The 23,413-nt window shown below is 43.0% G+C and overlaps 1 long non-coding RNA gene across 1 annotated transcript; it reads left to right on the top strand.

Annotated features, from left to right (window-relative positions):
- Positions 1-3,639: 3,639 nt before the first annotated feature.
- LOC109366320 (uncharacterized) lies at positions 3,640-11,934 on the top strand. Its single transcript, XR_004159019.2, has 3 exons — positions 3,640-4,848; positions 4,937-5,026; positions 10,909-11,934. It is a non-coding gene; the product is annotated as an uncharacterized LOC109366320 (long non-coding RNA).
- The last annotated feature ends 11,479 nt before the right edge of the window (positions 11,935-23,413 follow it).

Below are 23,413 nucleotides of genomic sequence, written 5' to 3' on the forward strand. Positions count from 1 at the left end.
TTTGTATAAAGAGCCTCCTCTCTTGTTTAGTGACAAATGTAACAAGTGAACAAACTGAAAACCTGGGAGTGTGGAGTGGTGGGATAATTACAGCTGCACACCTTTGCCTGACCCCACCGTGGGCACATCAGCGACCTTTTGGCTGTGTCTTTCTGCTCAGTTTCGGGCATTGCCAGATCTGATGTGTTATTTAGGCAGAGTGGCCAAGTGCAGGCATTCATTTCTGCCAGGCATGGCCCTTTCTCCCTTCCCAGAGGTTATGAGGTGGGCACTGCTTTGCTGTCCTTCTAGCCACAGATAAATCATTAATGGGAATTCTGGGTCATTTGAGATGGCATTATTAGGACTGTGTCCACATTCTCAGCCTCGGTAGTTAAATGCACGAAATAAAAGAAAGGAGGGATGATTTATTTATCATTTGGTCAAACTATTCCAAGATTTCTGGAGAAAAAAATCTCATCCCAATGGGTTCATAGTTATAAATAGCAATGCTGCGTGCACACGGGTAAATCTGCATTCCAGTGGGTAAGAAAAAAGGATCGAGAGATGGTTAGACTCATACAATTTATGGTAGCCTGGTTAGACTCATACAATTTATGGTAGCCCTTGGACGGATGTGTTGTGTGAGTACAGGCACATACCATACATGAGGTCATCCACCAAGGATTTATAACTTCCAGCACTTCTGTCCCAATGGCACCATGTGTTTATGGCACCATAGGTTCATAACTGGGAACTGAAGGTCTGCCTCGTCACTCCTGGAATTCCGTAGATGTTGTTCTGAAGGACATCAGCTGTAACCCACACTCCTTTTTATATCCTGGCTCTATTTTGGTTTAAAGTGAAATCTAAAATATATCTTTTTTTTTTTTTCCTTAGCAAGGAATTCTGAAACTAGAGAAGGGGAGCAGGCAACAGCTGGCCACCTTATTCCCATTTCTGTTGTTGTAAAATCTTGTCTCCATATGTGGGGCTTTTACAACAGCATGCATTTCCCTGGTACTGTATGCACATCCCTCCACGCCTGAAAAGCTGCCAAGAAACACGGAGCATTCCCAGTCTGCAGCAGGAATAGCCCTGCTGAAAAGCTGTGAAAACATCAGCATTCAGAGCCTCCCTGCAGCCCGGTGCAGGGATGCGGTGGCATTGGACCAAACCTGTCATGACAAAACCTGGCCACAGGAGAAAGACACACGTGGAAATTCATTATCAAAAGCATGCTGCTAGTAAAGGAAAACGAGCTGATTATTTTCCCAGCACTTGTTCCCAGGGGCAGGTGGCAGGTGGGGATGCTGCCGGCACGATGACCATCCCTTGCTCCCTCTGCTGAGCCCTCAGAGCTGTTGGTAGCAGGAAATGTTATCTGCTATGGACACACCCTTGGGTAGCTGTGGTAACAAACACAATATTACGTGCTCCATGGAGATAGGATTGTTGTGGTTAACCGATGTGTTACACACACCATTAAGCAGCTCCTGCTCCCAATGAGGGCTACATGCTATTCAGCATCATTTTTGTTGCCTGTGGTCTAAGGCAATGCTTTCTTCTGATACAACCCAGGACTATGTAAGCTTGTCACTTCAGCACCCAGCTCAGTTATGCCATGGGATGGTCTGAGGGGCCACTTGATGCAGTTTTCTTGCCAGTTCCCCCCAGACATTCTGCAGAAGGTGGGTTGTGCTGCTGGGGGAATAGGGATGCATACAGCACTCCCAGTGCTTGTGTGTTCATCTTTCATCTGTCAGAGGGAACAGAGAGGCTTTTCTGTCACCCCTTAACTGCTGGAATGGAGGCTCAAATAGCAATTATATTTCTCTTTTAGAAAACAATCCTAGGTGCATCCTGCCTTCTGTTGGACCCAGAGGCACTTGTGCTGCTTTCCATAGGGGTGTCATCTGCAACTAGCACCGTTAAAGATGAAGAAAAGCAAATAACAGACGGGAGCACTGGCCTGGCAGCTTATCCTCTGCAAATCTGTTCTTAGATACATATGGACTCAATGTGCATTCTTTTCGGTCACTTCCAGCTCAGAGTATTCTATACTGCAGAAATGCTCTCAATGCCTCTGAACTTGCAGCTAGGTGCACGTTCCTTTGTCTTTCTCTCTCATACATTTTATAAATCCTTTCAAACTTCACAGTTTAAATTGCAAAATTTAAGTGAATATCTTAAAAGATTCAGGTTAAGTATTTAACATTAACATTGTTGAGGGTGATTTGCACTGCAATGGCTTGGGAACGGCCTCAAGTTGTGCCAGCAGAGGTTCAGGTTGGACACTGGGAGGAACTTTTCTGAAAGAGCAGTGATGCAGTGGCACAAGCTGCACTGGGAGGAATACCTGGGAGTATTCCAGAAACGTGGGCAATGAGGGATATGGTTTTGTGGGCAATATTGGTGGTAGGTGGATATTTGGGCTAGATGATCTCAGAGGTCTTTTCCAATCTTAATGATTCTGTGGTGCTATGCTGGTAGGCCTGAGGGGTTCTTGCCCCTCTGTGGGTCTGGCTGTAAGAGATTGATAAGTGATAAAAGAGGGACAGCTCTGTGCACACACAGAAGGAGGCAAAAGACACACACAAATGATTCCATTTTTTTCTTTTCCCAATTCCATCTGACATTTAGCAATCGTAACTTTTCGTTTGAGTAATAAATGGGTTTGTCCTTTTCGGCAAAACTGCTGTGGACGTATTATTCCCTTTATGGTGTGTGTTGCTGAATTCCAGATGTTGCTGTTTATTCAAGACAAAGTTCATCCAGAGAGGGGTCAAGAAAAAAGAAAAGATTTGCTGAAAGAGAAAAAAAGGAAAGATTTTGGGTGTAGGTATTATTGTTATGTGGAGCTTTGCATGAGCTGAATTATGCCAGTGCAGTGACTCAGTTTGGGAAAGTGAAAATGAGTGCCAATGCTTGCTTCCTCCATTAACCTTTTTAATGTGAACTTGTAAAATAATATGTGATCTGGGAGATGGGGAACGAGTGAGCATGTACTGAAATAGCTTCCACAGGAGATGTTAGGGTCATTGTTTATGTGACAGTGAAAGAAATAACCCTTTGCTCATTTCAGCCCAGTCCTGGCTTAAGTGCAGCTCCCTAAAGGCAGAGATGGAGCAGGCAGGGGAAGTATGTGATTAAAGATGCTGCTTATTTAGGTTGTGCCCTAATTGCTTCTGCCTTGGACTAAGTCCCCAGTGTGCTTGGTGCTGTGTGAAGCCAAACTCAATCCACCTTAGTGCATTTATAAGCCAAAACAAGAAACCACAAGCATTGCTCAGAGAGGTGGAGAAGATGAAACATTCTTCACTTGCTGTCCTTGAGAATTACAAAAGCAACTCTTGCATTTTTCCTAGTTTTTCATCTTGGGAATACAGAAAGAAGCCAGTGGGACCACCAGGACCGTGCAGCCTTCCCTTGGGAGCAGGCACAGGAGGAGGAGCAGAGCTGCCTATAGTCCCCCAGTGTAACTAAACCCAGCTTGCAAATCCACCTCCAGTTTTGGCAGTTCTCCTCTAAAGTAGAAAGGAAAATAAGCAGAATATAAGAAAGAGAATTGTTTAATTTTGCAGGTAAGACATGCTTGCTACCTGGTGTGGCTGGCTGAGGGCTGCTGAGATACCTAGCAGCCTACCTAATACCACTGCCTGGAAGTGCCTATTCAGGTGCTAATTCAGCCCTTCATCCTTCTCAGGTGGCATGAAACCTGATGGGGTGGTTTCAAAGTGTGGGTATGTACTGTGTGTGTCCTGCTGGCCCGTCCAGCACCAGCTGCTGTGATAAGGGATGGAGATTGGGAGGACCAAGGGATACTATGTAGTGTTCTGTGATCTTCTGTCATCCCTTCTGTCATGGCACTCATTCATCTCCATGCAGGAACCTCTGGGAAGGAAGATGGACCATGCTGGCAGTGACTGCCTTGAAGTGATTGGCCTTGCAGAGCAGAAGGGCAAACGAGAGAATAAAGAATGAAATGCTGGTGCTCAGCTGCACTTTGTTAAGCACCTTGGCCTCTTCTCAGGAAGAGGTCTGATCTCTTTTTTTGTCTCCTGGGAGCATTTTCTCCTTGCTTAGAAAGAGCACTGCTGGATGGTGTCCTTATGAGCCACTCTCCGTGCTGTAAAACTGTCCCTCTTGGCTGAGAGAATGATTGACAGCTCCCGAAGGCTTCTGTTCCCACTGGGTTTGGTACCTCCTTAATTAAAAACTAAATGTATAATTGATTTTTTTTAATTATTTTTTTTTTTTAATTTTTAATTTGGTTTGGCTGCTTTTGAGAAGGGGAAAGGGCGATCAACCTCTCCTCTACTTACAAGGAGGAATATTTACCAGGACACAGCCTAATCTGACTTTTAAGCAAACACATTAATATTTGTTTTTCACCACATTGAAACCTGCTGTTAACATTCCTGGTGCAGAAATGTATAAATATTGACTTTAGGAGTCAGCAATGTGGTTGGTATATGGAGGTATATTCTGCTTCACAGAATCACAGAATCACAGAATCACCAAGGTTGGAAAAGACCTTCAAGATCATCCAGTCCAACCACCCACCCATCACCAATAGTACTCACTAAACCATGTTCCTCAACACAAAATCCAAACATTCCTTGAACACCTTCAGGGTCGGTGACTCCACCACCTCCCTGGGCAGCCCAGCAGAGTGCATTTATTCCAGCAGAGATGTCATCTTCATTTTTTTTTTCTTTTCACAGCTGTACCAAATCTTGCTTCCAATTTGAAGTTACAATCAAGATAGAAAAGTCCTAATGAATGGGAAATTAATGGTACAGATCAAGCAATCAGCACTCCTGAAGGAGTGGAGGATATTAGGATCATCCCAGGGAGGAGACAGAGGTAGGCTGATTTGCTGTTCCCCCCTGCCTGAGTTACTTATCTCAAGTTTCTCACATCACAAGGTTATTCATATTTTCTTACATGACAGGCTTTGTTAGGAGAGCTAATGCATCACTCCTCTTGTGATTCCCATGAGGAGATACACAGCATTACACAGCCTACAATCTGCATAGACAAGGTGAGTAGAACATTGGAGACGATAATGTTATTGTTTTAGCTATTTCTGGGCTGGGAGTCACCCAGCAGGACATTAACGGACATTCCTGTGACAGACCACTCATAGCACCCTCACTGTACAGTCACTTCACTGAGAATGCTCCAATCTCATCAGAAGTAATGATACTTGATGTGTGCTAAAACAGAAACTTATTTTGCAAGTAGATACATTTTTTATTTGGAATTTAGTAAAAGGGACCCAATAAATCTACCACAAGTAGATTCCAGCTAAGAGCATGTATTTAGTTATTTGCTATGGAGAAGAGCTGCTGAGAAGGTTGTAGCATTGCCACAACTTGCTGCTCTCTCAGAGCTGTGCTGCTGTGTGCATGATGCTGTGATGGAAGAAGAGCACAGTACACGCTTACCACATGTCATGTTAACAGCATAAGTGTATGAACACATTTGTTCTGATGACTTAGCAGTCACAGGCATGGGGTGATGGTTGGATTAGATGATCTCTTTCCTACCTTAATGATTCTTTGATTTTATGACTCTTTCCCTCTATTTTGTACAGTACTGAACTCTAGTCAACTACTGATGCCTACCTCTAACCACATTGGTAGCAGTACCACTGATGATGCTTGAAAGGCTGCTGCTGGTTAACATTGCCACCAACAAAACTGTGTGTCTGTGTGTCTTTTCTGGGCCTGCAGACATCTCAGTGCACAATATGATGGACAAGTTGGTATCCTTCCTTCTTCAGATGGTATCTATGATACGTGAACAGCATGTTGTCCCCTTCCTTCTTGTGTCCCTAATGGATCCCAGTGCATTACCATCACCCCATGTTATGCTGCTGTACTGGATGACGTCAGTGGTTGTGCAGGAGTGGGACTTTGACACGTAGGGAGCAGAAAATAAACATTCATGTTGGAGTGTAGTGCTGCGTACGTGTCTGGTGCCAGCCAGGTCAGGGTTCACACAGCCAGATCACCTTTGAAATTCGTCTTGCTGCTGTCCTTCCACAGCTACCTTGCACGTGACTTGTTTAGCAGGCAGTTTTATTTTAACATCATGGTGTCATCAGCTTAATTAGTCATAGAAGGACTCCCTCCTTCTACCTCCCAAAATTGCACTTGGCTTCCCCAGATTTTCCCCACATCATCCCATCTCACTGGGGACAGCATGCTATCTAATGGTTAATGAAAGGAGACAGGCCCAGATTACAAGGCTGTCTGAGATCTGTGTACGTATACTGCTTTGACAGCAGAAACTACAAACAGATCATTTTTGGTGACCTGTGCCCTTCAATCTGTTTGAAAGCAATTCCTGCCTCTTAGCACTGAAACTGATGGTGGAAACATAACCTGTGTGGAAAATATTGTCTCAGTACTCTCTTACCCAATGGTTTGTTTCCTGATTCTGACGATCCAAGCTAATACTCATGCTTCCTTGGCAGAACCTGAGTGTACGACCCACTGTGCTGTCAGTGACTGTGTAGATGGGTCTGTGCTGGTGAGTTAGAGCTGAGACTGGAAATAAGGAAGAAATTTTTTATAATAGGGGTGGTGAGGCAGTGGCACAGGTTGCCCAGAGAGCTGGTGGATGCTTTGTCCCTGAAGACACTCAAGGTCAGGCTGGATGGTGCTCTGAGCCCCGCTGTTCCAGCTGAAGGTGTCCCTGTTTATTGCTGGGGAGTTGCACCAGATGGCTGCTAAGGGTTCCTTCCAACTTAAAAAATTGTATGATTCCATGTCTGTGAGGGACTCAAAAAATGAGGATAACATTCAGGCAGCACAAAACATATAAGATCAGCCTGCCCAACAATTCTTTCATCAGAGGTGGGGGAGGAAAGTGAAAAAGGGAGATACAAGAAGGAAAGAGGCAGCAGGTGGAAAAGCAGGTCATGGTTTGGAGCAAACATGGAGAAAAATGGGCCACCTGTTTGCCACCTGTGTGGTAGCAACAGCACAGCCACATCTGTGATGAGTGAAGGATTCTGCTCAATTCACTTAGGAAATTAGACTTCTCTTTACAAACCTGCTTGGAAAGGAGGACAGGAGGTGGTCATCCTTCAAGTAGCTCTTCCCATGCACAATTATCTTGAAATATGGTTCTCCAGGTCCAGCCCACTTTAAGAAATTTCTTCCCAGGGCCAGAGCCTTTGCTAGACCTACACCTACTCTTCCTCAGCCACCACTCTGCCCAGTTAGCACTTAGCATCGGAAAAAACCTGCCTTGTGGAAATAGAATTGCAGACCATTTGCTGGCCTGGATCAGTGCCTGCTTCTTGCAGAAGTATTTGTCCTTTGGTCTTTCCCATCAAGTTGCTGCCAGAGCCTTAACCGGGCTTTTGTCATTGCCGTTATAACAACAATTAAGGCTGCAGAGGCTGCAGAGTCAAAGCTAAACTAAGCTGTTTCCCTCACCTTCATGCTGAGACCGTTCTTCATCTGCACGCTATGTGCCAGAAATTTGCATTCACTGAAGTTATTCATAATACAGAAACATCTCAGGCCTCCTGCCTGGCTGTGTCCTGCCTACCTGCTGCTCCTGGGGCATGGGAGACAGCTGGGTGGCAAGATGAATCCAATTCTCTCATTTGTAAAATATCATCCTTAACCCCTGACATGTTGGCAGCCTGAAGTGGGCTCTTTCAGTGCAGGATCCTGGCGGGAAACATCTGCTGGAAGGAGTGTGCAGCCTGAGCAGCCAAGCAAGCTGTGGCAAAACAAAGAATAAACATGCATGGTGCATAACAAAGTGGTGTCCGGAAGCAAATTCCTTCTCTAGGAAAGAAAACTGAATCTTACTCTTGTTTCCCCAAATCCCCTCTGTTTCCCAGCTAAGTCTCAGCAATTTCAAGCATGCCAAACATGCAAGGAAGTACTGCTGACGTCAGGCGTCTGGAGGCCACAAAGAGGGGATGGAGTTCCGGAAATCTGTGCTCTGAGAATGAAACAGATATTGTGTGAGGAGTGTGTGCTGGGTCAGAAAAGGGTTTCCTTGCTGTGCAATCCATCTGAGGCAGTTTTCTATTTCGAGTCCCCAGCTGGAGCTGGAGGAAGGGGCAGTGGGTCTTGGGGTGAATCATCCATCCTGCTGGGAGAATCCTGAGGTGGGAGATTTCCTGCATTTGGAAAGAAAACAAGACACTCAGAAGCTGTTTATGCTAGCAGGGAACCAAACACCATCTAACGGGGACCTCAGTGAGGTCATCCAGGAACCCAGAGGTAGTGCTCATCTGCCATTAATTCCTTACACTCAGAAAAATAAACGGTGCTCCCAACTGTGCAGCCTTAAGGGCCACAGGCTCTCCTATGAATATTTATGTTAGGTGGGAATAAATCCACAGAGCAGGTGTGGATGGCTGGTCATAAATTTCAGCTAATACCTGGGTGTATTGGAGGAGCATGGAGCTCACAGCCAGTGGCACCATGCCCTCCCCCAGCTGCAGAAGTGAAGGGAGTCTTCACTCCCAGCTCCAGTGCTCATGAATGCAGATCACTGCAATCAAATCCATCCCTGCAATGGTCCACGATCTGCAGAAGTACTTTACTGTCATCTCTTCACTCCATAAAAGAAATTCTCCTGCAAATTATTCATAATGGGGGAGAAGCTTTAAGTTATAGAATGGTTGTGAGCCATGTCCATACTCAGCATACAAGGGAGATTTCAGGCACAGGAATGCTCTGTGCTGTCTGCAGTGAATAATCCAACATAGAGCAGCATTAACTTAGCTACACCTGCTTAAATCCAGATATTGACAACACTCAAGGTCTTTATTTGTGCTCGAGGCTAAACTTCGTGTCATTTTGTACATTTAAAATGGGATTGAGAATGGAATTTTCAAACATGTTTTTGGTCTGCTTTTCCCCTTACTGAATCATTGAGCTTTCCATCACAGTGGGAGCAGCCCAGAGAGCACTGCACAGCAGCAGGTCCCTGTGTTACCAGAAGCACTGCAGCCAGGCATGCAGAATGCTGATCTGCTATAAATTCAGTGTGCTGACTCAGTCATGTTCTCACTGTTTTTATAAGTTTTATTTTTTTTATGGGCAGGTGTAATATCGGATCAGACAGTTTTTATTTGTGTCACTCCAGCTCATGTTGGATGGAAAAAATGCATTGGGTCAGCTGGGCTGTCAGCTAGCAATTACCCTACCAAATGCTGGTTTTGAGAACTTGGTCTGCTTCTGAGGGAACAACCTTTGCAACCATTTCCCATAACAGATTATGTTAAAACATTTTCATTTATTTGACTAAATTTTGCATATTCTCTAAATTAAGCTGTGTATTTAAATAAGTACTTTCTTAACAACTTCTGCTGTAGGCCTCTTTTTTTGTTGTTCACTAGATTAGAGAGGTAAATTTCTACTTGCAACATTTGGTAGACAAATAAAGGGAAATCTCTTTGTCTGTGATGTGCTACAGACTCAGTCCTCACTAATGGTATCTTTACAAAAGAAATTCATAACAATTTGATGGGAGAGGTGGGATTTATCCGACCAACTCCAGATGTTCACATTGTAAATTTCTGCCTATGAGCTAAGTGTCTAGACTGTTTTTATAGTCAACAAAGAAATACAGCCACCTCAGGATTCATTTTTCCTTATCCTAAAGTCTATAATGGCTCTGACTGCATCTTGAAAGTGAAAATTATTTCCATTGGTTAAAAATGGAACTTGAGTGATTAGCACTGATTTAGATGTCCAGGCATTTGAATACTAAAGTCTAGAGAGGAGATTGTTATCTGGCACTGAAAACGAAGGGCAAGGAATGGCAGGAAATGCTCTTTCCCTCTAAATTAGTGAGGATGCCCCAGATTGCTACTACCCTTACTGAATCCATCAGGTCTTTAGGAGAGGAATTGGTAGCCCATGGCCAAAACAATGTTGGGGACCAATCTGGCAGCTGGCATGGTCAAACACTGCAGACAGCCAAAATACAGGAGGAAACCAAGGTGATGGGCCCAGGAACAGACATTTATGTTGTTGTCATGTGAAGTTAAGAGGAATGAATCCTACTGAATGTCTTGGAGGTGCTCAAATCTTCTTCTGCTATCTTCACTGCCTGCAAATGGTTGCTGCTTGATTGCTGTTGGGATTTTTTTCTGCATGGACAGTGGTTGCTGACATTTGTATTGTACCTCTCTTCATAGTCTTCTTGATGGTATTTTTTGGCAGTGCCTCTAGCACTCTTCACAGGCCATGCAGAAAGAAGCTGGCTCCTTTGCCTTTGCAGAGATTTCTCTAAATTGGCTTCCCTTTAGTGGACTTGTGTTATGGAAGGATTAAACTTTTCACTTGTTACTTGGTGATTATTAAAATCATTGGGGATAGGATTGCAAGATCAAGCAATGCTTTTACCCAGAGTGCTTCCTGAGTGAACTTTTGCTATTCCTTTGATGCTCACACATGGCTCTTCCCATCCATATCAAAGCTATTTGCCAGCTGCTCCCACCAAAGCAGAACATACTTTCATAAACTCTCAGTCTGGTTAGCTGTCAATATAATGGAAAAATCCAGTCCTTTTTCTCATCTATGTTTAGCACAGTGGAAGCACTCCATTTTACATTCACTTTTCATGAAGTAAAATCTCCTTACATGTAAACTACTTGGATATTTTGAGGCAAAATGTCTGATTTTTCATCATTTAGTGGCCCTCTCTTGTGCCTGCAAGATGTAAGTGCTGTCAAGAGTTATTGCTGTAAGTATGGTGTATGCTAAACCTATCACAGGCACATTCTGATTACAGATTTACTGGTGCAAAAATAGCATGACTGTGACCAGAGTCTGCCTGCTACTGTAGTAATATATCAGATAGCTTCACACAGATGGTGTATCTGATGCTTGCCCTTTTTTTTTTTTTTTTTTGTCTCTTTTTGCATAATCTCAATAGTTTCAGTGAGACTTCCCCATGGAACAGAATAAATGAGATGCAACCCTGATCGCAGAGACTGAGGATGCACAGAAATGGAGATAAAACTCAGAAACAAGGAATGGATGTTCCAGCTCAACTGCAACATAAAAAATAACCAAAATAGAATACGAGAATCTGAGGGGAATCTACAAATCCTACCATTGCATTACAGCTGCTTCTTTTTAGCTTTGAAGTCTAGCTCTTTGAAGATGAATTACCGAATATTTTCATCTATATGCCTCATTTTCCACATAGAAATATCAGTTTTCAATTAAGGAAGGTTACTTTCCTAATGAATGGTTAGATTTTATTCCTGAAGCTTTAAAATAGGGAAAAATACTAGCAGGGAGAATGTTAGTGCATATCATGGGAAAAATTCCTAAGCAGAAGGAGTTCTTGGAAATTGGTCTCCAAACCAATTTTTGCACAGATGAGAGGCGTTGTGAAAAATAATAATCCTTATTAATTAAACCTTTAGGTGTTGGAGAACAAATGAAAGCACATCTGAAAGCTGAAGGGATTTGTAATAAGACTCAGTCTTTTAACCTCTAGGGCATCACTTTGGAGTTTTTGTGGGTTAGAAGCAACTGAAAGTCATGACTCTCTGATAGCTGTTTGGAGACGACTGGGAAATGAGTTTGTGTTATGCTGTGACCACTGGTACAGTGATGGAATATCAAGTCATCTATCCTCCCTACATGGAGTAACTGGTATTTTCCTCCATGATATCAAGCAAAGAGACTGTAGTTAAAATAGGCAGAAAGCAAAATTGTCATCCTAGAGCCACCCTTCTCATTTCATGCAAAAATAAAGGTTGGAGCCATTCATGTTGACCTTCAGTGAAGCTTGTTTCTCCCCACTAGCTGAAAGGTACTGTGGAGGATGCAGTCAGATTTCTGCCTTTGAGATGATACCTAATAAAAGGAGACCTGCATCTTAGCATGTGCATTTCTTGAGAGTTGACAAAGTGGAACCACTATTCAGAAGAAGCAAATAAAGACATTAGAGACCTGGAAAAATATGGTTAGAGAGTTAAAGTGATAAGTCTGATTTATATAGGAAAAGAAGATTGAGTGTCAGGTTAGATACAGTCAATAAAAAGGTTAAAATGTTAAAGAGCTTTTTAAATGCAATGAAGAAGGACATGACATGATAAGAAGCAGTGGCTGGAAACTGAAGCCAGACAAATTTAAGTACAACCTCATAAACTATAACTCCCATAAAGCAGTGTGTCACCAAGGTAAAATGAAGTTTAATGCTGAGTCTGACTCAAAACTGATCATTATTTGAAGATGACAGTAATGCCATTAATGCAACAAACATTGCAGCATTGGGATTGTGTGAGTGTTTTGGTCAGGCACAAAAGGGAGATCAAACAGCCAACACATATTCTGAGCTACCACAGCCCAAAGCAGGGCTTTGATTGCATATTAATAGCTGCCTGGTTCCATCTGAAGAGTTGTGGCCAGTCTGAGACACCAACACAGAGCTGGTACAAGTCCCTTCAGGGGTAGCAAGTAGAAGCTAGGAGCAACACACCAGTGAATTGATGAGGTTGCTAGATTACCAGGGGTATGTGGCTGAAGATAGTCCCAGCTATCTCAGTTCTTCTTGCAATCAGTGGGTTGTCCAAAAATATATCATAAACCTGATGAATTGTAACTTAAATACTCCTATTTATCCCTTTTCATTGTACAAAGAGAGCAGGGAAATTGACTAAGATGTTGATATCTACATTGTAAGTATTTAATGCCAAGTGAGATCAATCTGTTACTCAACATCTGAATTAAATGATCCACAATCATAGGAATGCTTTTAGATGTTTTCTTGGACACTAAATCACAAGATTTTCATTTCTCAGTCTGAATTCTGGATAACAGTATGAATGTCCAAAGGCCAGAAATTCTGTGTTTTCCCGTAGGTCAAACTAAACACATAAGCTAGAATATAAAGAGGATGTTATTCTAGGGCTCTCTGTGAAAAAGAACATGCACCCAAAGAAAGGAGAAATGTCCATTTCTCTCTCAGCAACACCACAGACCAACTTATGATGTTTGAGGAACATGTGGTCACTGACATGTGAGCAGACTGCTTGCTGCTCCCCAAGAATCTCTTTGCTTGAATATAGGTTTCTAGCACGTAGATGATAGTCACATGCCCATAAACACGTAGTCATGCAAGCCCTGAGCATATGATTCCCAAGTTGCTAAGCAATGCATATTGAAGCAACTTGAGGAGAGGAACAAACTAGCCCAAAGCAAAGGAAAGAGCAGAATACCCTTTACTCTAGTGCCCTTTGAGCTGTGTTACTGCTGTAGCTAAGGCAACCTTTGGCTTGGCCCCTCCAGCTGTAACAGGCAGCCTTTCCCTTTCAATCACTGCACATTCCACCCCTTCTTTGGAAGACTAATTCCATGATCTAGGGCTGAATCATGAAAGAAAGTGCAGTGAAATGGCAGCACAAATGCCGTGACCAGAACCTCACTTGCTTTTATAGGAGTGGGAAACAGATGCCAACCAGAGCATGGGTACTTAGTCCTGGAGCACACCAGGTGCTGGGAAGAGCCTCGTACCACACCCTGCAAGCACAAGAATTAGCACCGTCAGTGAGCAGAGGCACAGAGAGGTCACGGTTATTTTTGGAGACTTCACTGAATGGCCTTCTTTCCTGAGTCACTGAGAAAACATTGTTTGTTTGAAGGTGTTGTCTGCTGGGAAATGCACATTACCTTTACAGGTGTGCCCACAGTGTCCTCACTGTGGCTTCGGCTGACACGTGCTGGAGCCACAGGCCAAGATGTCTCTGACATCAACAAAGGGATGTGGGCTGGTGTCTGGGCCATGCCGTGGTCCCTCCTCTTGAAATGGCGTTGAGGATGGATTTGAATCCCAAACTCCATGTCTGAGGCACGGGGAGGATGTGCTGTAGTCTCTGCCAATCCATCGTCCCCCAAAGCAGCAGGGCCAAGGGAGCCATGTGCAACCTGAACATGGTCAGCCCTTCAGAGCTGGCAGTCACTGTTTAGAAGGGTAATTATCTCTTCTGATAGATACCTGATACATTCCAATGTGGACTGTTTTGTTTATTTTTGTGTGTGTGTGTAAGACAGTAACAATTTAACAGGAAAAAGCACAGTGAAGAGCCTAACCCAGCTGAACGAGATGGCAATTATTATACAGTCAGACAGCATGGAGCCTGCGCTTTTAATGCAATTAATTCTGCCAAGGCTTAATAAATTTGTTACGCTGGCATAGTCAAGACTGAAGTTTAACAAGCATGGTGGTGAGGGTTTTTGTGTTTAAACATACCAGCATCCCAGTTAAAGTGCAAGTTTGCCTACTCTGGGTTTCATGCCATTGGTCAGTGTTAGTGTGCCAGTAAATAATTCTCCCTTCTGTTTTGGAGCTGGAAGTACCGAGGCAGGGATACATGGTGGCAGTTCAGAGACCCAAGGAGCAGTCTGTGTTTCCCAGCCTGATGCTTGAAATGATGGCATGGCTCTTCCTTCAGAGACACAGACAGTTACTGTTAGGTCAGGAGTTGGCTGGACCCTCCTTTGGAGATTGGTCACTGTACTTGAAGAACATAGAGCAACTGGAGGGGCTTAAGGAAGGAGCAGGGGACAGACAACTTCAGACAACTTCAGAGGTGAGATAAAGATATGAAACAAGGTAAAAGCGTCTTCAGAAAGGAAGGGAATCAGCTGTTCTTGTGCCTGGAAAAAAGAGTGAAAGATGGTGCACTCAGACTGCAGCAACAGGATTTCAGTGAGGCTGAGAACTTTCTCAAGTTACCAATAATAGAAGCTTTGAGCTGAACACCCAAAGGAGGTTGTGCAGTTTTTGTGCAGTCTTCAGACTGTTGTCTTTTCTAAAGACAGATTGGAGAAGCACCTGTCAGGTGCCTTGATGCTTCCTGGTCCTTCTCTGAGGTGAGGGATCTGTACCATAATCTCTTGCACTCCCTTTCAGGCCAGTTTCCTGTGATGCTGTTATCCCATGGAGATATGGCACTGAAAGTCCTTAGTCTCAACAAGGGAAAGACAGCAGTATAGTACTGGGGTGCTGTGTAGAGCTGCTCCTCATGACCCTAAAGAACAACAAATGGGGAAAAACTATGTTTAAGTGACTGATCTGATAGGAGGCTATAGATTTGCACAGACAAGCAGGTTGCACCGGAGTCATGCATTTCCCCAAGGCTCAAAGCCTTTGCAGAATACCATCACTGAAAGACCATACGTCATGTGGCTTGCTGATCTATCTCTATAAAGACCTGCTCCCCTGCAAGCCAGGGCAATCTTGTTGGTCTCAAACATAGCCGAGCAGTCACAAGCAAATGTGATTTTGCTCAGCAAACCTTGATCCATGATGTCTGCAATAGTTTGGAACATTAAAAACAAATGCATCATCTGCCAAGTGGCTTTTCTAATATGAATGCCATGGAAATGTACACTCTTTATTGGTATCCTGCGTTTCATTTGCCATCTCTGAAGTGATAGATCCTTCCTTGGTAATTGGAAAAGAGCATGCCAAGAGTTATCTCATTCTAAACACATTAGGAGCTGAGATAAATCCCAGTCAAGCCAAGCTCATTGCAGATGAAACAGCGCAGAAACAATGCAAAGTTTTCTGGCCACAGAGAAGCAGTGGGTCTGATTTTTCTATTCAAACATGCACCAGGATATACATGCACAGAAAACTAGAGTCCCTCCTGGCAGTCCCTTTTCTGTCTCTGAGCATTCACTGCATGGCAGTGTGTGCTGTGATGGGCTGAAATCACATCTGCAGAAAGGCTGAAGCCCAAAGCAGACCCAGGAGAAGCTGCTCCTTAGGGAAAAGTGTGAGAGGAGGGGGTTAGGTTGCATTCACTCGTTCAGACCCCAGTGCAACCTGGTCTTTGTGGGGGGGAGCTGCTCTCTTTGCTCATTTGCTTCAGATCACATAGTGCTGCAGCCATGAGGGGTGGGCTTCTTTCCTCCTTAATCTTGGCACCTGCTCTGTCTGAACCAGGAACCCTAAATTCCCTTACACAGAAAAAGACACTTCCAGGATTTTGTTGCTTTTCAAGTAGAAGTGTAAGATGAATGGGATCCATTCCCCTGTAAGGGCCCTGCAGTTGATCACTAAAACAGAACAGGCCCAAAATGCCCTTCTGTATTCCTATTGAATGAAGAACTTTTTTTTTTTTTTAATTAAAAAAAAGAAAATTATGGCTTTAATAGTTTTTTTTTTTTTTTTAAAGGAAATATTAAAGAAAATGAAGAAAAAAATTGAAAAATACCAGACTCATTTTCCTTCTGCAAGTATATCAGTAATTAGTCTTTTATTATAGGAGCAAATCTTTCTCTTTTTTTTTCTTTTTTTTTTTTCTTTTTTCTTTTTTCTTTTTTTTTCCCCCTAGATTACTCTGCTTGCACTCACAGAATCACAGAACTGCAGGGGCTGAAAGGGACCTCAAGAGATCATTGAGTGCAACCCCCCTGCTAAAGCAGGTACCCAACAGTAGTCACACAGGTGGGCATCCAGCAAAGTCTTGAATACCTCTCTAGAAGAAGACTCCACAACCTCTATGGGCAGCCTGTTCCAGTGCTCTACCATCCTTACCAGCCTGTCAATTCCACACTGTGCAGTGATGGTGGTGGGAGATGATACCCATGGGCCGTGTGTGTGCATGAAAATTAGACTCCTGTGTAAACGCTCTTGCAGACTGGAATCCCAACTGAAGAGTGAATACGTTACTTTGTTTTTCCAAAGAAGGAGTCTTTACCACAACTCTTCATCCTATCAGCCTCAGAGGATATCATTGTCTGAGATGACAAGCAAGCCATACTCCAGATGTCCAAAGTATTTGACAGAGGATGTTTATTAATGACCTGGGGACTGAAGATAAACAGGCTGCACAAAAATATCCGCAGCCATACAATGGTGAGGTTGACCTTTGCGTTCCAGAGGTGTGGGTAGTGCTCTGATAGGATACACAGGCTGCAGTGTAACTCAGGCTTAGAGCTTCTTCTTGTACACTCTTGTATGTAGTAACATACGGCAGTGCTGCAGAGGGGGAATACAGATCTGTTGCAGAAGTGTCTTCTCCCACTGTATGCTACATGATCAATTATAATGAAAGAAAATTCTGTCCTCATCCCCCACGTCCAAAGGAGCAACCAATCTATCTTCATTTAACAAATGCTGCCACAAGGACAAAGGGAGGTATTACCTTTTGGACACCCATCATTTATGCACCCATCACAATATTTCTGCTGTAGTGACGTCCATGTGAATATTGTAACCACAGTAAAAGAACTATTCCATTTCCTTAGCTTCAGTGGTGATATATGAGTGTAGAGGACTTCAGGGACCTTGATCTTAGCTTAGACCCTCTCTAAGAATTAATAATAATTGCACAAGCCAGGAGTCATTATGCCATAAGGATATATCAAAACATCTATCTTGCACATCCACGAGAAGCAACTGTGACTTGCTCCTGGGTTCTGACAGTATAGGGTTAACATGACCTTCATTTTCCAGACATGCTGAACTAAACACCTAAACATCCAACAGTTTTGAATAGAGTTAAAAAAAAGAAAGGTAAAAATAAACTGATGGAAATGCTTGGCAAACAGAAAAGTACAATGGAATGACCCTCTTGGGAAAACTGCATATTTGACCTCGTCAAAATCCTAAGGAACATATTTCCCTGACTCATCAACCCCTCGTACCATTTACCTGCTGTCTGCAGCCTTTCCCGGGCTAACAGGAGGCAGCTGGAATTCAGCAGCATTTGTATTTGTTCCTAAGCACTAACCCAATAGCTCCCCATTTTTTTCTAGTGCCTTTAACTCGTCTAGAATAAGCAGTTTCACATTTGGCTCGAGCAAAGGCCTGTCCTTTCAGAGACCAGTTTATCCAGACTGCTTACACATCACCAGTTTAGGAGCCCCTCAGCAAACATGCCGTTTTGTCTGCAGTCTGTAGGGTGTTTACCCAACTCATTTCTCGGGCTCTCCCAGGAGGAAGTGCTGAACATTATCATCAGTTGACACAGGTTAACTCTGCTTAATGCATCCCCAAAAGAGACGTTATGAATGCACACATATCAGCTGGCATTAAGCAGGAAAATAACTCAGACCCCCACTGTAAGCTTTGTCCAGCTGTATTCATGCTTTGCTACAGCTATTACCTCGAGGTCAAAAGTTGAAGAAAAAAATTCTTAGCATTGTATTTATGATGTTCTTATTGGCAGTGAGCTGAGCTGGCTGGATCATTGAAATAATCCTTGAATTCATGGAGTGGAAAATCCAAAAGGTTGACAAAGTTCTATTTAATCCCAAGGAATGCTTTTTGTTCTGAACCAGAGTTGTCTAAGGCATTACAAATGATACCAAGGGGCTTCCAGTTCTAACACAGCAGCCTGGTAGTTGGAAGAGAGATGATCCAAAATGGAGCTGTTCAGATCTTTTCAACAATTTTTTCTTTTAACTGTTAGTTATCAGCCTTTCAAAATGGAAGGTTTTAATGGAAATACATCAGTTTGGGCCAAATAAAGATTTGCGGCTCTGCAGTAGTCCGTCAATCCTGCTCAAATGAAAGAATGCTTTTAGGTCTCTGTTTTCTTTTATTCAGAGCAAAGATTGCTCTGGAAATGCCACATTTCAGGCAATGGTTTGAGTTTTCTTTTTGAAATCTTGACAATATTACCACACTGGAAACACAATAGCAAATGGTGTCCATGTTTTGGGGGATCTTGAGCAAGAGGTGAGGTGTCAGGAAGGAGCAGCTCTTGGACAAATGTCCCTGTGCCATTATCCAGGAAAACATTCCTGTATATGACCAGAGCCCATAGGTTTGGGTAAGGAAGTTCCAGGTACACATCTACTCAGCCCCTGGCTTGTCTGAAACCAACCACAGCAATTCAAGTTTGGGGATTTTAGGTTCTTTATGGGATTCTATTTCTTTTCTCATGCTCAATGTTATGTGACATTGAACATAGCTGTTTGCAGGAGCCTGTAAAACTGCCACTGGGGACCTGGTTGTCCTTGGAAACAAGCTGTAATCTCAACGTGTTTTCAAATGAACAAGAAATATTTGGAGATGGCATTGAAAAATCTGTGTGACAGAAAGCACAGCCACTAACCTTGTGCTTTAAGTTTCGTGAGGAGGTGAGGAAAATCTTTTCTGATGAAACAAAAAATACCAGAGGAGAACATCTGCAACATCCCCAACAGAATATGAGCCGCTCTGTAATTAAATCTTTCCTGGATGCTTAAAGATGTACAAAGTGAGAGGGTTCCTGGCATGGCAGCAGTGATGAATTTGGCAAAATGCCTTTTGAAGTGGATTTTAGCTCACAAATAATTATTTTCCCTACAGACAGCTTTGAGCCTTGGTAGAGCAACCTCCAGCAAAAAGGAAAAAGGGGCACCTTTCCTTGGAACAGATTAGTAGTGGTTAATCAGGACAGAAACACAATGAATTGGTTAAACAAATCTCTTTCATTCTGTGGCGGGGTTCCAAGACTCAAACAGTGTTTTAAAAGGGAAGCACAGCCTTGCTATCTGTATTTGCACTTCAGATTTAAATACAACAGCACTCATCCAGGCTAGCAGCTATGCACCATGTGAAGGTCAGAGAAAGCTCAAATTTTGTGCTTAAATAAATGCAGGTACATTTTGTAATGAGCTTATTTCTGTCTTTCCAAAGACTGACGTGCACCATAGCAAAGCTCCAGGGCACTGGTTTAAAGTACATGGGCCAGGACACAGCTTCAGAGCAAGAGCATTGGAAATCTCTTTCCCAAAGACAGAAAGACATTAAGGAAGAATGCTGGAATATTTGGCACTTGTAATGTTAGGGTTCTGTGTCTTGAGGAATGCTGCATCATTGCACTGGGTTTGCCACAGTAGAAGGCAGTGAGTTGTGACAGTATTATTCAACTTGTTCATTTTTAATTTCTCCTTATCTGTTTACCAGAATTAGTTTATACTGCCATTAATCAGGAATGAGCTGTAGCTCTACAGTAATGTGGCAGGATGACTGTTCCTCATAGGGACCAAGGTCTGCCTCTGCCTGCACTGCATACCAGGCATTGGCAGAAATACCTGGGAAGCTGGACTGGAAGAGAAAGTGCAATACCCAGTGCATTGAGTCTGAATTTCTGTCAGGACTCAAAATTCTGAGACGGAGATCTGAGGGTGAAAGTTCAGCCTGCACCCTCCTGAGGCACTGCCTCTCTTTGGGCATCTGTCCTGCTTGTACCCAAATCGCAACACTGGCAGTGCAACCATGTGGTTCCTCAAACTCTCCTTTTCCAGGTTGCAAGGAAGGCTGACTCTCTTTCTGACTCTTTTCTTGTTTTGATATGGGTGGTTTCAGCATGAGTTTTCCCATCTACCAGGAGCTCCCATTGGGCTATGCAGTGCCAAAACTGGGCTCCATGTGTTCCCCTTGCAAAGGGGAAAAGAGCCATCTGTTACAACACCCGACTTAGGCACTTTAATTTGATGTCTGCGTCCTGTCTTGGTTTCAACTGGGACAAATAAATTGCCTTAGAACAGTTCAAGCGAATGGATCTGTTTTCAAACGTTGACATAACTAAGATGGGAACACCATTCTAGAGGTGAAATGTAAGACTGGCCAACTGAAAAATCCTATCATGAAGGTTTTGCCCGTTTTTTTAATGACATAGCACTGTCCCTTTAAGTCAAATACATTTTGGTTCATAGAACTATTAGCAAATGGCTTTTATGTTTAAAAACGTAACACTCCATGTAATTACTCCATCATCCCTTACAGCTGACTCCTCATCCCACCTTTTTATGAGCCATCCATAGATACAAAATGATTTATCCAAGTTACGCCACGTTATAAACTTGGTCACATGGAACTGTTGATGAGGGATATCCATAAAGTTTAATTACAGCATTGATTCTGCTAAAATATTAACTTGAAGCTGGCTGTAGAGTGCTCCACTCACTACAGATCAAATGAAGGTATAAAATGTCCTGTTCTTTAAAGATGTGCAGCATGTACTTTTCAAGTGGTAATCTACAGGGAAAATCTTTCATTGCCTGCTGTAAAGATAACCTCTTGTATTAGGATTCAATGTGAAGAGTTATAAAAGTCAGAGACGGAAAGGAACTATTAATTCACCTCTTGTTTCTCTGCCAATCTGAGTTTCTTCCAGAATATGTATTATTGAATGTTATTGGTATAGGTAAGCTAATGGGGATTCCATAACTCTCTTTGGAGGATGTCATCCAAGCCAATAGACCTTGGCTTTGGAAAAAGCAGTTCTGACATTTAATCTGCAGCTTCTTTTTTTCAGTTTCACCTCATTGCTTCCAGCTATACCTGCTTGAATCAGCTTGCATGTTGGCTCCCCAGCCCTGATGTTACACAATTTCCAATAGAGAGCTTTTCTGTCATTTTCTCACTAGCCCAAACACTTGGATCAGTTCTTTAAAGCAGGCTCAGGGATTCAGCCACAGCTGTCAAGGATGAAAGCAGTAATGGACCCAAGATTCAGCCATAGAACTTGCATTTATTTCTGTGGGTGTCACATAGCTACCACTCCAAATTGGCTTTGAGAAACTCAGCTTTGTTTCTTCCTGCCATTCCACAGAGGACACATCCCTCCCAGCCTCCAATTTGATTGTGTTGATTTTTTCTGAATCCCCTCCAAAGTTTAAATATTTGCCTAACCTCACTGTCAATCCAATGACTAGGCCAGCTTCGCTTAAGGTGACTCTTAATATGCTGTGCTTTGTGGATGGGTACTTGTATGCACAGACACATCAGTGTACCTGCACAAATCTATACGTGTACAGCACAAGCACATAGTTTGTCTTATTTGTTTCTATAACCACATTAAGCTTCTTTGGATAGACACTGGTGAGAGGAATCTCTTCATTTCCAAAAACACCTGTTTTTTTCTCCAGGAAATAGCAGACACTGGACTATCTAGCATAAAACCAGGATGTTTAAGCTACTAACACCAGAACTGTGATGACCTTTCTGCCTGTTTTGCTTATGACACATCCCCACAGAGCCAAGCTAGCTATTGCTTCTGAGACCAGATCAGTTTTGCTTCTTGTATCATTAATCTCCTTTAATGCTTGTCTCCAAGGCTTCCAATCACTCATCTGTCAATTGGTTTGAAAAAATAATGGCTATCCTAATAGTGAAAGAAACAGGTTGTTTGGAGGGACAAAGGCAGTGACCGACATCCGAGTGTTGACTTGGGTTTCATCCGGTCAAGATAGATGAGCTTTGTTTTTCAGTTCAAATAACATAGTTACTTTAGAAGGCAGCAGAACAGTCACAGAATGCTAATAAATCTCTAACAAATAGATGTTCTTGAGTTTGTCTCCCTGCAGAAAACTGGTAATGCTCCAAGTTGGAGACCAGCACTCCTCTACCAGCTAAGACAGAAGTTACTAGCTTCAGGGCAGTGAATCAATTGGTGTGAATTAACCTCCAGAGGTGGTTGTTCAAACAGCCTTTTTCTCAGAATTGAACTTGCTTATCTGAATACAGAATTAATCATTCAGGTAGTCACATGCAAGATTATAAGCTGTCACTTCTGATTCCTCCTTCATAGCACCTTCCAAATTTGGTAACATCTGTTCACTGAGGAACTTACTATGTCACATGCAGACAGATGGTCAACCAGCTGTGGCTTGGAGATGATAAACACCTCTTGTCTCTGATGGAGCCAACAGAGGGAAACACCACTGCAAGAAGCAGCAAGACATAATAAGAACTGGGCGCACCTGATGATGTACCAAATGTGACGTGTATATGAAATCCAAGTATTTTAATCTTGCAGTAGACTGCAGCAGCATGTCCTTACTGCTGGCAGATTTCAGTAATGCAGTGCAATGTCACAGATGTAATTCAGAGCTACTTAAACTCATATTCTTGAGTTTTACCTAATGGCCTCAATATTGGATCTAAAATGATTTCTAGCAGCCAGAAAAGATGTACTGCAAACATAAGCTGTTTGAGCAAGTCTGCAGCAGTTCCTGCTGTAAGGACATACTCATGAAAATAAACTGGCAGATGACAGGCTCCCACCTCTGGAACAGAAAGGTTGCTGCTTTAATTAAACCTTTTAATTGTCATGGCCATCTCCTCCCACCCAAAGCAGACCCTGAGTAAACATAGAATGTCATCTCATCCTTCCTACAGACACGGAGCCATTTTGGAAAATCAATGGCAATAATTAAGAGAGCTCTTATTCCTTGCTTCTACCTGCATTCTACTTTCCACACCAAATTTATTTACTAAATGTCTCTTCCCAGAAGGTTATGTCTACAGGCTTTCTGCAGACTGCGCCAGCAACATTTCTTGTTAGAGGCAGGTGCTGCTGTTCACATAGCAAGCATTTTCCTTTACTGTTTGCAGTACAAGCCCTGTGGGGTCTGAGCACTGGAAGAGGCTGGCAAGAGATACTGCATCCTCAGAAGTCTTCTGATCTCTGAGGCGT

Source organism: Meleagris gallopavo, chromosome 2 (assembly GCF_905368555.1).
Source record: "Meleagris gallopavo chromosome 2, MGAL_WU_HG_1.1, whole genome shotgun sequence".
Classification (NCBI taxonomy): Eukaryota; Metazoa; Chordata; class Aves; order Galliformes; family Phasianidae; genus Meleagris; species Meleagris gallopavo.